The following is a 13,867-nucleotide window of genomic DNA, read 5'->3' as shown; positions in this document are numbered from 1 at the left end:
GAGGAAAGCAGTAATTTTTTTCTTTCAAATTAAATGTATTGACTCTACCACTAAGCTGTAAACATTTCTTTATTGCGGAACCCACTTTAGTTTTCTCATGCCTGCTAGTAGTTAGCATGATTTTCTGGCTCATTTTGCAACCATGCCTCGCACCAGTATTTCAGTATTATTTTCCGGCAGAAAAGGGGTGATTTTGCTGTTGTCTTCGTTTCCTTCTATATGGAAACAGAATAAGAAAAGAATGCAAAGCTGTGACAGCCTCTGTCCTCCAGGATGACTAAGCCACCTTGAATAAGCTTAAGGAGAAGAGGCAGATGCTCTCAGATTTGCAGTTCAATGATGTTGGGATTTGAAAGTGTCTCTCAGAGGCCCATGTGTTAAAGCCCAGGTCATACTCTTGTGACAGTTTTGGAAGGTGGTGAGATGCTTAAAATATGGAGCGCTGGGAAGAAAGAGAGACCCTTGTGGCTACTGGACACCAGGACCTTCCTGTTTCTTTGATACTCAGCTGCCACCAGGTGAACAGGCATCCCCTGACAAATGCTACGATAAAGATACACTGTGGTATCCAAGGACCAAGCCTTCACGAATAGAAACCTCAGAAATCAGAAGTCAAAATAAACCTCTCTTTCTTAAAGTTGCTTGTCTCGGATCTTTTGTCCCAGGGACCGTGCTGACTGACACACAAGCTGCACTTCCCACAAAATCATTCTACCCAGCAACACCGGTTGTTGGGCATCGGAGGCCCTGCTTCAGGTGTTCCAGACAATAGTACGAAACAGACGAGTCTTAAGACAACTGCCTTTAGAGCAGCAGATCGTCAGGGTTTTAAGAGAAGGATGCAGGGTGAAACACACTTTGCATAATTAGAATTCGCCTGCAGCTTGCTGCTGCTGTGGTGAGCATTGCTCAACCGCTCTACATGTCCTCTGCTGCCAGCCCCGGCACGCTGAGCTTCAGACGCCAAGCCCCTATTTGAGCACGTGCAGACAAAGCAGAGCATGTGGACTGACATGAGAAATCCATGGAAATGTGATTTCCAATGCAAACTATATCTTGGTCAGGAGCTCAAGTTTAGTTATTTTCACACAAGCAAAAAGAAAAGATAATGGCTATGACTTCATTATGTAAGAATTGCTAAAAATATGAGTGTAGGGGGTTGAGATTTGTTTCTCAGGGGTGTATGACTCAATGGCTTAATTGTCAAGGAAAAAATGAATTTAAGTTAATTTGCCCAAATCTGACGGTAGTATTTAAAAGCTACTTTGAAGTAACCTTTAAATTGTGCACATTTCAGAAACAATCTCATTAAATGTACTCAAGAAAGTAGATTGAGGTTTGGGGGTATAAAACAGTACTTTGCTGATTGAAGAATCATAGTATTCTCTGAAATATGCAAATTGTGTTATTCTGTGGATAAACACATTTTCATCACCACAATGCCTGTCATCATTTGAGACAGGAAATGCTGCAGTGTGGCACTGAGAACAGCTTCTATGTTAGGGACATAGCCCAGCAGGAGAAAGGTCACCCAATCAGCATTGGAATGTTAGTTAAGAGGCATTATTATGCATAATAATTTATCTGGAGGAGTAAACTTTCTGGCTGGCATTGGGATCACAGTTTCCAAGTGTGAAAGCTGAGAGGCCAAGTGGAGAAATGACTTCTTAGTGGATGCCACAGTGAGATCTGAACCCAGATAGATCCTTTTGATTCTTAAGTGTTTCTTTTCCACTGTGACCATGCTTCTTTATGCTGTGAGTGTATGTGTGTATGAGGTATACACACATATACAATATATATATATATATAATTAATATATTATAGATATGCAGTACAATATATGTACACATATAATGAATATATTGTACATACTTATGTACAATATGGACTGTGAGAACATATAACGCAATAAAATATATACCATATATAAGAGTATATCCTCCAGAGCATTGACATTATTTACAAGATCTTCATATGTATATGTAACTGATGCTTTGGCATTCTCTAGATCTGGATGAAACTTACAGAACTTCCTATGTAAGTTACTCAGAGCTGACAATATTTAAGGGGAAATTGCTCTGCTAAACTCAGGAAGAAATCCATGAATCAGACAAGAGAGAAATCAGAAGGACTTTTACCTGGCCTGGCTTATCATTTCTCTATGAGATCCCAATTAGGAGGTAATAGCTAAGTAGGAATATTGTGGTTGGAAAGAAACCAGGCACCAGGGTAGACTTGTAAGTTGATATGAACCCTGAATAACCATGTGTTTTTTATACTCCACCAGGCTTAGGAGGTGTGCTGTGCCTCTTATATACCTGTTGTGTGTGAACAGTGAGCAGATACTTTGTCAAAGACATGCCTTTTTCATTTAAGGATAGTCTTCCATTTGGATTATCATTGCACTTCATCAGCCCTACCACAGAACAATTCTGAAACAACAAAACCAATTTTTTAGAAAGCTGTTCCTGACAATTAGGAGGGAAAATGGATTGTTGTTGGTTTTCCTTTTGTATTTACCATCATCAGTACCACATAGACTCACACCCAGGCAAAGTTCCTGGTATATTTGTGATGACTGATTATTCCATCAGTAACCTGATTTCAGAACTTAACAATGTTGCATAGGGAAGCTATGCCACAAGCAGGTAGAAGTTGCTGGTTATTTTAACTCAGTTCAAAAGAAGGTATTGTTTTTTGAAACACCTTGCCATCAACATAATTATATCATTAGCAAGAGATCGAGCAACTTGTTTAAAGAAATAAGAGACATGAGGGAAATATCAGTTAAGATCACTTTGAATCCAGAAATGGAGGCACAGAGGTCTTGTAGACCTTCAGAGATGTGCTATTGAACTCAACCCAGATGGCTTCTGTGCCTTTGCCTCGTCTAAGGCCCAGGGATATCCCAGTTTTCCAGGTCATATTTCCCACCTCCCTTTCATTATTTTAGCTGTGTTCTCAGCCCTTAGAAGGTCTAAGTTTGAAACAGAAGATGTATATTTGGTGACTGGGGACAGGTGAATCATGATAAGTAGAGCTTTCCTCTCTGTCCCTTTGCAGAAGTGAAGTAAACAGCTGTTGGCAGAGGTGAGGTGAGCGTGGCTGAACTGCTGTTTCCAGACTTTGAAGGAAGCCTCTTCCCTTGCTGTTCCCATTTTCTGTGCAAACTCAAGTGCAAAGAAAATTTGGAATAAGGCTTAAAACTCCCCTATTCAGTCTTCGAGAAAAGCTTCTGTTAAACAGCGTTCCTGACCTGACCGGTCAAAAGCGGGACTCTGAACATATATCCTACTGGAGTTTTGACCTGATGAAGCGCTACATAGTGTGAACAATGAAACTGAGTAAAGAAACATTGTCTGAGTCAAAGAAAAGGAAGAGATGGAGGAAAGGAGAAAGAAAGGATGGAAGGAATAAAAAGAAAGAAACACAGGAGCTGGAGAAATGGTTTAGCAGTTAAGAGAATTGGCTGCTCTTCCAGAGGTTTTGTGTTCTAGTTCCAGCACCCACATGGTGGCTCACAACTGTCTGTAACTCCAGTTCCAGAGCATCAAACACCCTTTTCTGATCTCTCTGGGCATCAGACATGCAAAGCGTGCACAGACATACATATAGGTAACACCCATACATATAAAATAATGGAATAACTCTATATAAATAACTATAGGCAGCTAAGGGATGCCGAGAGCAAGAGAAATAGTCTTCCCAAGGGAAGAGCACACCAACTGGGTAACTGGTACCAAATGGTCAACTCTGAAAGCATACATACAAGTAACAACATTACATAGGTTGAACAGGTTGTATTTACATATTTAGGACTATATATGCATATACCTATACATATATGCATGTAGCAACAATTAATGAAGAAAAGAGGCCATGAGTTTGAAAGAGAGCAAGGAAGGGGTGTGTATATAGGGATTGGAGGGAGGAAAGGGAAGGGGATAATGCTTTAATTTTATTATCATCTCAAAAAATAAGTTAATAAATAAGATGCTTTTTATTTACTTATTTATTTATTTTTTAATTTTTTTTTTTGAGACAGGGTTTCTCTATGTAGCTTTGTGCCTTTTCCTGGAACTCACTTGGTAGCCCAGGCTGGCCTCGAACTCACAGAGATTCACCTGGCTCTGTCTCCCGAGTGCTGGGATTAAAGGCGTGTGCCACCACTGCCTGGCTATAAAATGCTTTTTAAAGAGCAGAGTGCAGTAGCCCCACAGGCAGGCACTTTGAAGCTGCTGTGACAGTGTTAGCCAGCTTATATCTGTTGTCATTATGACCAGCCAGTTCACCAGCACAGCTCTGAAGCCATTACAAGCTGACACACCAGGGGCCATATCTCTACCACACATACTCGACTCAATTCTACTATTATTGGATTTAGGGTAGGACCTGGTGGATCTTCTGCTTAAAAAAAAACAAAAGCTCTAAGAGAATTCTGGGTGTCAGCAAGTTTACCATTTGAGTCTATCACTTCCTAACTATACAGTTTTCTGAGTATCTTTTAACCTCTGTGTCGTCTGAATACCTGTGCTGTATTACATGGGCTAGCGAGGTCTAAATAATGCAGGATTGCATTTGATTCTATAACTATAATTTAAAAGTCGCTTTAAGAAATTGTTTGATTCTTGGTGTTAAAGTCTTGTCAACATTATCCTTCATATACACAGTGGCAGCCGTGCTGGTTTAGAGTGGGTATGAGTGTATTATTACCCTTGCAGCCAGAGAAATAATGGACATCCACAGTGCTGCAAGGAAGACTTCTTCCAACATCTCATTTCTGTCTTACTCCAAATTCTAAATAATTGAGGATATACAGAATTGCTCAGTTCACTAGAGAATAACAGTTAGGAACATAGACTAAACACAGCTGATGGGATTTTTTTTTCATGTTCAGCTCCCGCTACCTTCCTGAAGATATGACCTTGTACAAATGACTTAACCACTCTATTAATACAAGTCTCCTGGGGCGTTTATTTTCTCTGATGGATTTAAGGTCTGGCAGAACCTAGTATAAGTGGACACACAGAACACAATGAATGAATATATCACAGGATGGCGCATGTAGTAACAGCCTAAGACTTGGCAATACATCTATCCCATAAGAATTAATGTGTTCCTAGCTCTTTCAAGCAGCCAATCTACTCTTCCTGCTGTAAGTCAGTCCATCGCAATATCACTTGTATTTTTAAGACCAAATGGTTAAAACTTACTAATACTTGTTATGACAAATAGTACCTCCCTAATACCATTTGTCTTTTTTAAAAAATCCTACCACAATTCATAACTTCCCTTCACTACCCCACCACAGAAGCTGAGCATCATCAGCTTCACCTCTTACCTCCTGTATCTTTTGCCCTCTGGGTTTGGCTAATGGCAGGTATAAGCAACAAATCCAAGTGTTCTCTTTAGACAGAGCTGCTACCAAGCAGATCCACTTTCCATTTCTTCTTGGACAGGGTCTGGTAACTAGTCTGTTCTCATATTTCTGTAGATCCAGGACTGGTAACAGCTACCTGTTGGTGCTGGTCACCAGGTAGTCAAAATGCATTACTAGTCCCCTAACCAAGCCCACGTCTGTGACCTGTGAGCCTGATCTTAATTAGAGCGCCTTGCAACTAGGAAATTAGCATGAAGAAAACCTCAAAATAGCATTATTATATATGCTGATGTATATTAGTTGGTTCTTCAGTGGAGATGTATGTGTTCCATTTGCATCCTAAATATACCTGATGAGATCTTCTAAATATGATTGTGGTGACACTATTAAAATATGTAAATGTATTGCTTTTGGATCTTTATTGCTATAGTTTAATGATAACACTTTTTGGTACAGAAGAGTTTAGGAGGGAGTTGCTTTTCCACTTTAAATTCTAAAATGTATCAGGCCAATAATTATGACTAAGGTATTTTATATGTATGGAAACAGACTGAAGCGATAGAATGCTGATGTATGCCCCATTCCTTTGCAAAACACATTTGATTTTTTTTTCTGCATTCCCAGATACATATTCAAGTGTATGCCTGAGCTCCAGGATTAGATTTAAAGCATATTCTATTCCAAACACAGGACAAATATTTCCTCATGAAATTCATAGGGACATTTTCACTTGGTAACAGCTAGCAGAGATGAATTGCTTAGATTGTTGAGCAGAAGAATAACATTTTTGGAAACAAAGTTTCTTATATCCTGGACATCTCAGTTTCCCTTTCTTCTTGTGCTACCACACCCTGACAAAAGCAACTGAAGTAAAAAAAAAAGTTGTTTTTTTTTTTTAAATTTCAGTTCATAGTTCAGAGATGTAGTTCATCATGGTAGGGAAGTCAAGGGAATCAGGAATGGAAGCCCCTTCCATTACATCCACAATCAGGAAGCAGAGAGGATGGATGTTTGTACTCAGCTCACTTTCTGCTTTTTGCATATTAAGATCCCAGCTCAAGGAATGGTGCCACCCACAGTAGATGAGTTTTCCCACTTCAATTAATCTAATCAAAATAATCCACCATCAAGAGCCTTGCCTATTTCTTAAGAGAATCCAAATCTCAAGTTGAAAATTTACACTGTGAATCATCATCCTAGGTAGCCTCAAACTCACTATTGTACTTGAGGATAAATTTGAACTGATCATAGTGTCTCCTCCTTAGTGCTGGGATTTCAGGCTTGTACCATGGGTACTGGGAATCAAACCAAGGGCTTCATGCATGCTACTAAGGCATACTGCCAACTTAGCTACATCCCCAGCCCTAGGAGGAAAAATAGCAAAGAAAACATCTTAGTTATGTGAGGGAAATCAGTGGATTTAAATTTAAGATCAACTGGTATAACACATGGGAAAACTTGCTTGCTGTTCTTTACAGACTTTGAGTACAGAACCAGAAATAGTCAGCATTAGCAGAAATTAGCAATATGTAGAGGTTATTATTTATTGTCTTCAGCATACAAATCCAAGTACCGATGAGAGATGAAGAAGCAAGCTGCCAAGATTATATTAACAATGCTGAAAGAAAATCACACACTTTATCCTCTAGGCTGGAGAGTAGAGTTAAATGTCTCTGAATAATTCCCAATTTTCTAAGAAAGCGCCATATTGATTTCCAAAGTGGTTGTACAAGTTTGCATTCCCACCAGCAGTGAAAGAGAGTTCCCTTAGTTCCACATCCTCTCCAGCATAAAGTGTTTTCAGTGTTTTTGATCTTAGCCATTCTGACAGGCATAAGGTGGTATCTCAGAGTTGTTTTGATTTACATTTCCCTGATGATTAGGGATGTTGAGCAATTCAACATGTCTTTCAGCCATTTGAGTTTCCTCTGTTGAGAATTCTCTGTTTAGATCTATAGCCCATTTCTTAATTGGACTGTTGGGCATTTTGATGTCTAATTTCTTGAGTTCCTTATATATTCTGGATATCAGTCCTCTGTCAGATGTGGGGTTGGTGAAGACCTTTTCCCATTCTGTAGGCTGTCGCTTTGCCTTGTTGACCGTATCCTTTGCTCTACAAAAGCTTCTCAGTTTCAAGAGGTCCCATTGATTGATTGTTTCTCTCAGTGTCTGTGCTACTGGTGTTATATTTAGGAAGTGATTTCCTATGCCAATGCGCTCAAGACTACTTCCTACTTTCTCTTCTAGCAGGTTCAGAGTAGCTGGATTTATGTTGAGGTCCTTGATCCACTTGGACTTAAGTTTTGTGCATGGTGACAGATATGGATCTATTTGCAGCCTTCTACACGTTGATATCCAGTTATGGCAGCACCATTTGTTGAAGATGCTTGCTTTTTTCCATTGTACACTTTTGGCTTCTTTGTCAAAAATTATATGTCCATAGGTGTGTGGGTTAATGTCAGGGTCTTCAGTTCGATTTCATTGGTCCACGTGTCGGTTTTTATGCCAATACCAAGCTGTTTTTATTACTGTAGCTCTATAGTAGAGCTTGAAGTCAGGGATAGTGATGCCTCCAGAGGTTGTTTTATTGTACAAGATTCTTTTGGCTATCCTGGATTTTTTGTTTTTCCATATGAAGTTGAGTATTATTCTTTCCAGGTCTGTGAAGAATTGTGTTGGTATTTTGATGGAGATTGCATTGAATCTGTAGATTGCTTTTGGTAAAATTGCCATTTTTACTATGTTGGTCTTGCCTATCCATGAGCATGAGAGATCTTTCCATTTTCTGACATCTTCTTTAATTTCTTTAGATCCAGCTATACCACTCTTGGGCATATACCCAAGAAATGCTCAATCATATCACAAGAGCACTTGCTCAGCTATGTTCATATCAGCATTGTTTGTAATAGCCAAAACCTAGAAACAACCTAGGTGCCCTTCAACTGAAGAATGGATAAATAAATTGTGGTACATATACATAATGGAATACTACTCAGCAGGAAAAACAATGACATCATGAGGTTTGCAGGCAAATGGATGGATCTAGAAAAAATCATCCTGAGTGAGGTAACCCAGACTCAGAAAGACAAATATGGTATGTACTCACTCATAGGAGGATACTAGAGGTGGAACAAGGATGACTGGACTGCTACTCACATCACCAGGGAGGCTACCTCGAAAACAGGACCCCAAGAAAGACACGAGGATTGCCCAATGACAGAGAAATGGCTGAGGTCTACATGAACAGCCTGGACATGAGTGGGAGCAATGAAGGGCGAGGGTCGAGGGAAAGAGAGCCTGTGGGAGTGGGAGATCCCAGCTGGATCAAGAACAGAGAGGGAGAACAAGGAACAGGAGACCATGGTACATGAAGACCACATGAGAAAAGGAAGAAACAAAGTGCTAGAGAGGCCCACAGAAATCCACAAAGATACCCCCACAATAGACTGCTGGCAATGGTCGAGAGCCAGCCCCAACTGACCTACTCTGGTGATGGAATGGCCAAACACCCTAATAGTTGTTCCAGAAACCCCATCCAAGGACTGAGGAATCTGGATGCAGAGATCCATGGCTAGGCCCTGGGTGGAGCTCAGGGAGTCTAATTAGTGAGAAAGAGGAGGGTTTATATGAGCAAGAATTGTTGAAACCAAGGTTGGATAAAGCACAGGGACAAATAGCCAAACGAATGGAAACACATGAACTATGAACCAAAGGCTCAGGGTCTCCCAACTGAATCAGGCCCTCTGAATAGGTGAGACAGTCTATTGGCTTGATCTGTTTGGGAGGCATCTAGGCAGTGGTACCGGGTCCTGTGCTCATTGCATGAGTTGGCTGTTTGAAACCTGGGGCTTATGCAGGGACACTTGGCTCAGTCTGGGAGGAGGGGACTAGACCTGCCTGGACTGAGTCTAACAGGTTGATCTCAGTCCTGGGAGGAGGCTTTGTCCTGGAGGAGGTGGGAATTGGGGGTGGGCTGGGGGGAAGGGGAGGGGGGCAGGAAGGGGGAAAACAAGGGAATCCATGGCTGATATGTAGAACTGAATGGTATTATAAAATAAAATAAAAGGGAAAAAAAAGAAAAAAATGTCTCTGAATAAAGGACATCATGAATGGTGTTGTTTGTTGCAGGGAATTGTTTGAAAGGGTTCTCTAGAATGCACGACTGGAGGCTACTCTAAAGATCAATCAGGAATCTCTGTGGTGACTCTGGCAGGAGGTACTGAGTGTTTACATAAAACTGTTTAGCAGGATTAATGGAAGAGACAGCCATGGGTGGAAATGTTGACCAAACGTGTGCTGTGGGATGGTCTGTATGTCAAATTGCTCTGATTGGTCAATAAATAAAACACTGATTGGCCAGTGGCCAGGCAGGAAGTAGGTGGGACAAGGAGAGAGGAGAATTCTGGGAAGCAGAAGGCTGAGGTAGAGAGACACTGCCAGCTGCCGCCATGACCAGCAGCATGTGAAGACGCCGGTAAGCCACCAGCCACGTGGCAAGGTATAGATTTATGGAAATGGATTAATTTAAGCTATAAGAACAGTTAGCAAGAAGCCTGCCACGGCCATACAGTTTGTAAGCAATATAAGTCTCTGTGTTTACTTGGTTGGATCTGAGCGGCTGTGGGACTGGTGGGTGACAGAGATTTGTCCTGACTGTGGGCAAGGCAGGTAAACTCTAGCTACAAACGTGTACATAGGTGTGCGAAAATGAACTTAGGCAAAAGAAAATGGTCAGCCAGAATATTTTAGCCTTTATGAAAAGCCCAATGATTCAAATAAGTGGAACTTCTGAAAAAGAGGTAGGGAGTTAGTGAGATGATAAGGTCTGTAGCATGAATCTTAAAAGTTCTTATTAATAAAAGCAAACCTGGAGCCAGGTATTGGGGTGAACGCTGAATGATCAGAGAAACAGAACAAGCACAGCCACCTCACCTTGCCCGTTCCTCAGCTGATCCTGTTTCCTCAGACTGGATGGCTCTCCTGGACTGTGCTGCTCAAAAGCCTAAAAGCTTAACCAGGCTAGAGTTCCTCATTCTCACACCTTAAATACCTTTCTGCTTCCTGTCATCACTTCCTGGGATTAAAGGCATGAGTCACCATGCTTGGCTGTTTCCAGTGTGGCCTTGAACTCACAGAGATCCAGGCAGATCTCTGCCTCTGGAATGCTAGGATTAAAGGCGTGTGTGCCACCATTTTCTGGCCTCTATATCTAGTGGCTGTTCTGTTCTCTGACCCCAGATAAGTTTATTAGGGTGCACAATATTTTGGGGAGCATGATATCACCACAAAGGTCATTTCTTATTTAAAAATTTTGAGAATTGCTTACATGAGTGCAGTATTTACATTATTTCTGCCTCTCTACCCTCCACCAACTCCTCCTGTGTCTCCTCACTCCCTCTCAAACGTATGACCTCTTCTTTAATGACTATTTTACATATATACATGTATGTAAAAATACAACACGCTGAATCTGTTTAGGGCTATTTGCCTCTACTTGCATTTAGGCCTCCCCCCTTGGTCAGCCCATCAGGGGCTCATTGTTGGAGCTGGAGAAGACCAATTCTCCTCTCAGCTGCTCTTTTAAGCAGCTGCCTCTGAGAGGTTGGCAACACAGAAGCTCTGAGGTGGATTTTAAAAAAGAAATTGTGGGTATCGATGTCAACTTGAGAATCATATGCCTTGAGGTGGTATTTTAAGACTTAAGTGTTACTGAAAGTTCAAGAGACATGAACATGCTGTAGGAAAATAATGAGCTAAGGGTGGAAGAAAACACTTTGAAGAATGCTTATTGGCTGAGGGAAAAAAAAGAGCTCACATTCCATTTGAGCATTAAAAGTGTTTCCTCTGCATTTCCTAATTTCATCAATGAGATAACCCTAAGAGGTACTGACTCTGAGAAAGGAAAGGCCAGAATCTTGGGCTCTGTCTTCCAAAAGTTCATGTGTTAGGGGTTGGAGAGATGGCTTAATGATTTGAACACTGGTTGCTCTTCCAGAAGACACAGCTTTGCTTCCCAACATCCACATCGTGGCTCAAAAACATCAGTAGCTCTAGCTCCAGCAGATCCAATGCCTTCTGGACTCTATGGGAGTCAGACATGTACATGGTACACAGACATAAATGCAGGCAAAACATCCATATACATAAAATAATAAAATGCATATTTTTAAGAAAGATCAAAGCAATGGTATGGAGATGTGGAGCCTAGTGGAGGAGGCCCTCAGGGATGGATTACTGGGTTGCTTTGTAGTTGAAGTTATTTCCAATCCCGCTCAGACCAGCAGCCATTCAGACGCAAATAAACACACAGAAGCTTATATTATTTATAAACTGTTTGGCCTAATGGCTCAGGCTTCTTGCGATCTAGTCCTTATATCTTAAATTAACCCATTTTTATACATCTATACTTTGCCACATGGCTCACCAGCATTTGACACCATGCTTCTCATGACAGTGGCTGGCAGCATCTCCTGACTCAGCCTTCTACTTCCCAGAATTCTCCTCTCTCCTTATCATGCCTACACTATACTTCCTGCCTGGCCACTGGCCACTCAGCATTTTATTTATCAATCAATCAGAGGAACACATTCCCAGCATCCCCAGCATTACTGTCAGAAATTTGGTTGCCTCTGTTGTGAGTGAGTCTGCTACCCTTCTATTTTCTGCCCCGAGTGGAAGTAGCCTGAGGTTCTCACCAAAAGCCAGGCAGATGTCAGTAACTTCATGCTTTTGGATTTCCAGCCTTCAGGACCCGAATCCCAAATAGATCTCCTCCTTTTCTTCCTCTTCTTCTTCCTCCGCCTCTTCCTCCTTATTTCTTCTTCTCTGCCTACTCTGAAGTATCAACAGAGAGCTAGGGCTCAGACAGAAGTGGCAGACACAACTAAAATAAAATCCGAATGTTTTTGTCTTTTCAACCCACCACACCAATCCTGCTTTTCTATGCCAACTGTCCTCAAAAGGGAACTTTCCAATGAAATTTCCTGGAGTCCTCAGGAACCTGCAAAGCTTAAGAAGCCATCACCAAATGGAGAAGAGGCAGAAAAGAGGCTGGCGAGGCAGGAATCTGTGGTGATTTGGTCAGATCACCTTTGGTGACATATCCCTAACCCATTACTTCATTTGTCTAAGGAGTTTCCCAACCTCAACTTGTTCAAAGACTGCAGGCTCAAATACCCTGTGGTAGGTATTTCTAAGGGTCACTTGAGCTATTTCTAAAGGTCACTCACCTCCATAGGATTGAAATTAGTCTATGAAAGTTCCTTTTTTTTCTTCCTTAATGAATGGTATTTTCTGACCCCAAAAGGGTAGAGACTTCTCTGTACTATTTGTCTCTTAACATTGATCTGAAGTAGTAACTTAGAGATGGCTTCAAATCTAAGAGAGGCAGATTTTCATATCACTCTAAGGGGATGTAGCACAGCCTCCTAATTGTGGGGAAAAAAAACTTCATTTCTTTTGGTTCCAAATTTACTGGACATCGGCTTCAATGTTGAGCAGAAAATCTTTGGAGATGGATATGGTCCACCCCCAAAGGATTGTCAACAGAATAGCAAAACACACATGGAAACATTTTAAGTCACTATCCTGAAGTGTATTTTGAGCTTTTCCAGGTTTCCCACTCTTCTCTTTCTTTGTTTTCTTTGCTTACTGGTCATTCCTAGGGTTCATTTTCTTAATTATGATATGAAGAAGGAATATTTGAATTTCTGCTCTAATTCAGAAGTCATATCAAAGAATAACATTAAATGAAACAGTGATGCAGATTTTAAATATACTCTAATATGCTTAAAATAAGTAACCCTTTTCTTTTGTGACTTAAAATACATAGAAGAACCAGTTTATGGGCCTGAATTAATCATTTATGGAGCAAGTTCCTCAAAAGGCTAGATACATGAATTTAGGCACATTGCTGTTTTCTGATGACTGAAAAATTCTAGATTGAGTGTTTACCAAATCCAGACATGGGGATAATGGCTTTACATGGTGTTATATTTGACCACCACTTTAGGAAGTATGAATTATCAACAGAATTTTACACATGGAGACATTGATGCCTAGAGAAATGAAGACATACATTGCAGACATAGGGTTTGGGTTCTGGTCAACTTTCTCACAAAGCTATCTATACTCTATACGAGGCCACCACTGCACAGAAAATTGGATTAGTGACACATAGGAAAGGCCCATCATCCTGATTGATCTCTGTACTCATGAGGCTTTAGTCAGAGAATCAGAAGTGCCAGGGGGTGCATATATCGATGGGTTGTTATGGGGACCTGAAGGGCACGATGTTCAGGAGCTGATTTCACATGCTGCATGAGGCTGTGCCTGATGCTGAAGCCTTAAGTTCAGAAGCAGGCAGTACAGAACAGCAAAGCAATATGGAGGTAAGGACTTAAGTAAAGCTCCAGCCTTCAAGACCAAGGTGGAATCCATGAATATCAGCCTCCCATTCCCTCCATGCCTCCAACACTAATGATG

Source organism: Peromyscus maniculatus, chromosome 15, assembly GCF_049852395.1.
Source record: "Peromyscus maniculatus bairdii isolate BWxNUB_F1_BW_parent chromosome 15, HU_Pman_BW_mat_3.1, whole genome shotgun sequence".
Classification (NCBI taxonomy): domain Eukaryota; kingdom Metazoa; phylum Chordata; class Mammalia; order Rodentia; family Cricetidae; genus Peromyscus; species Peromyscus maniculatus.
Note: the sequence above shows the minus strand (reverse complement) of the source record.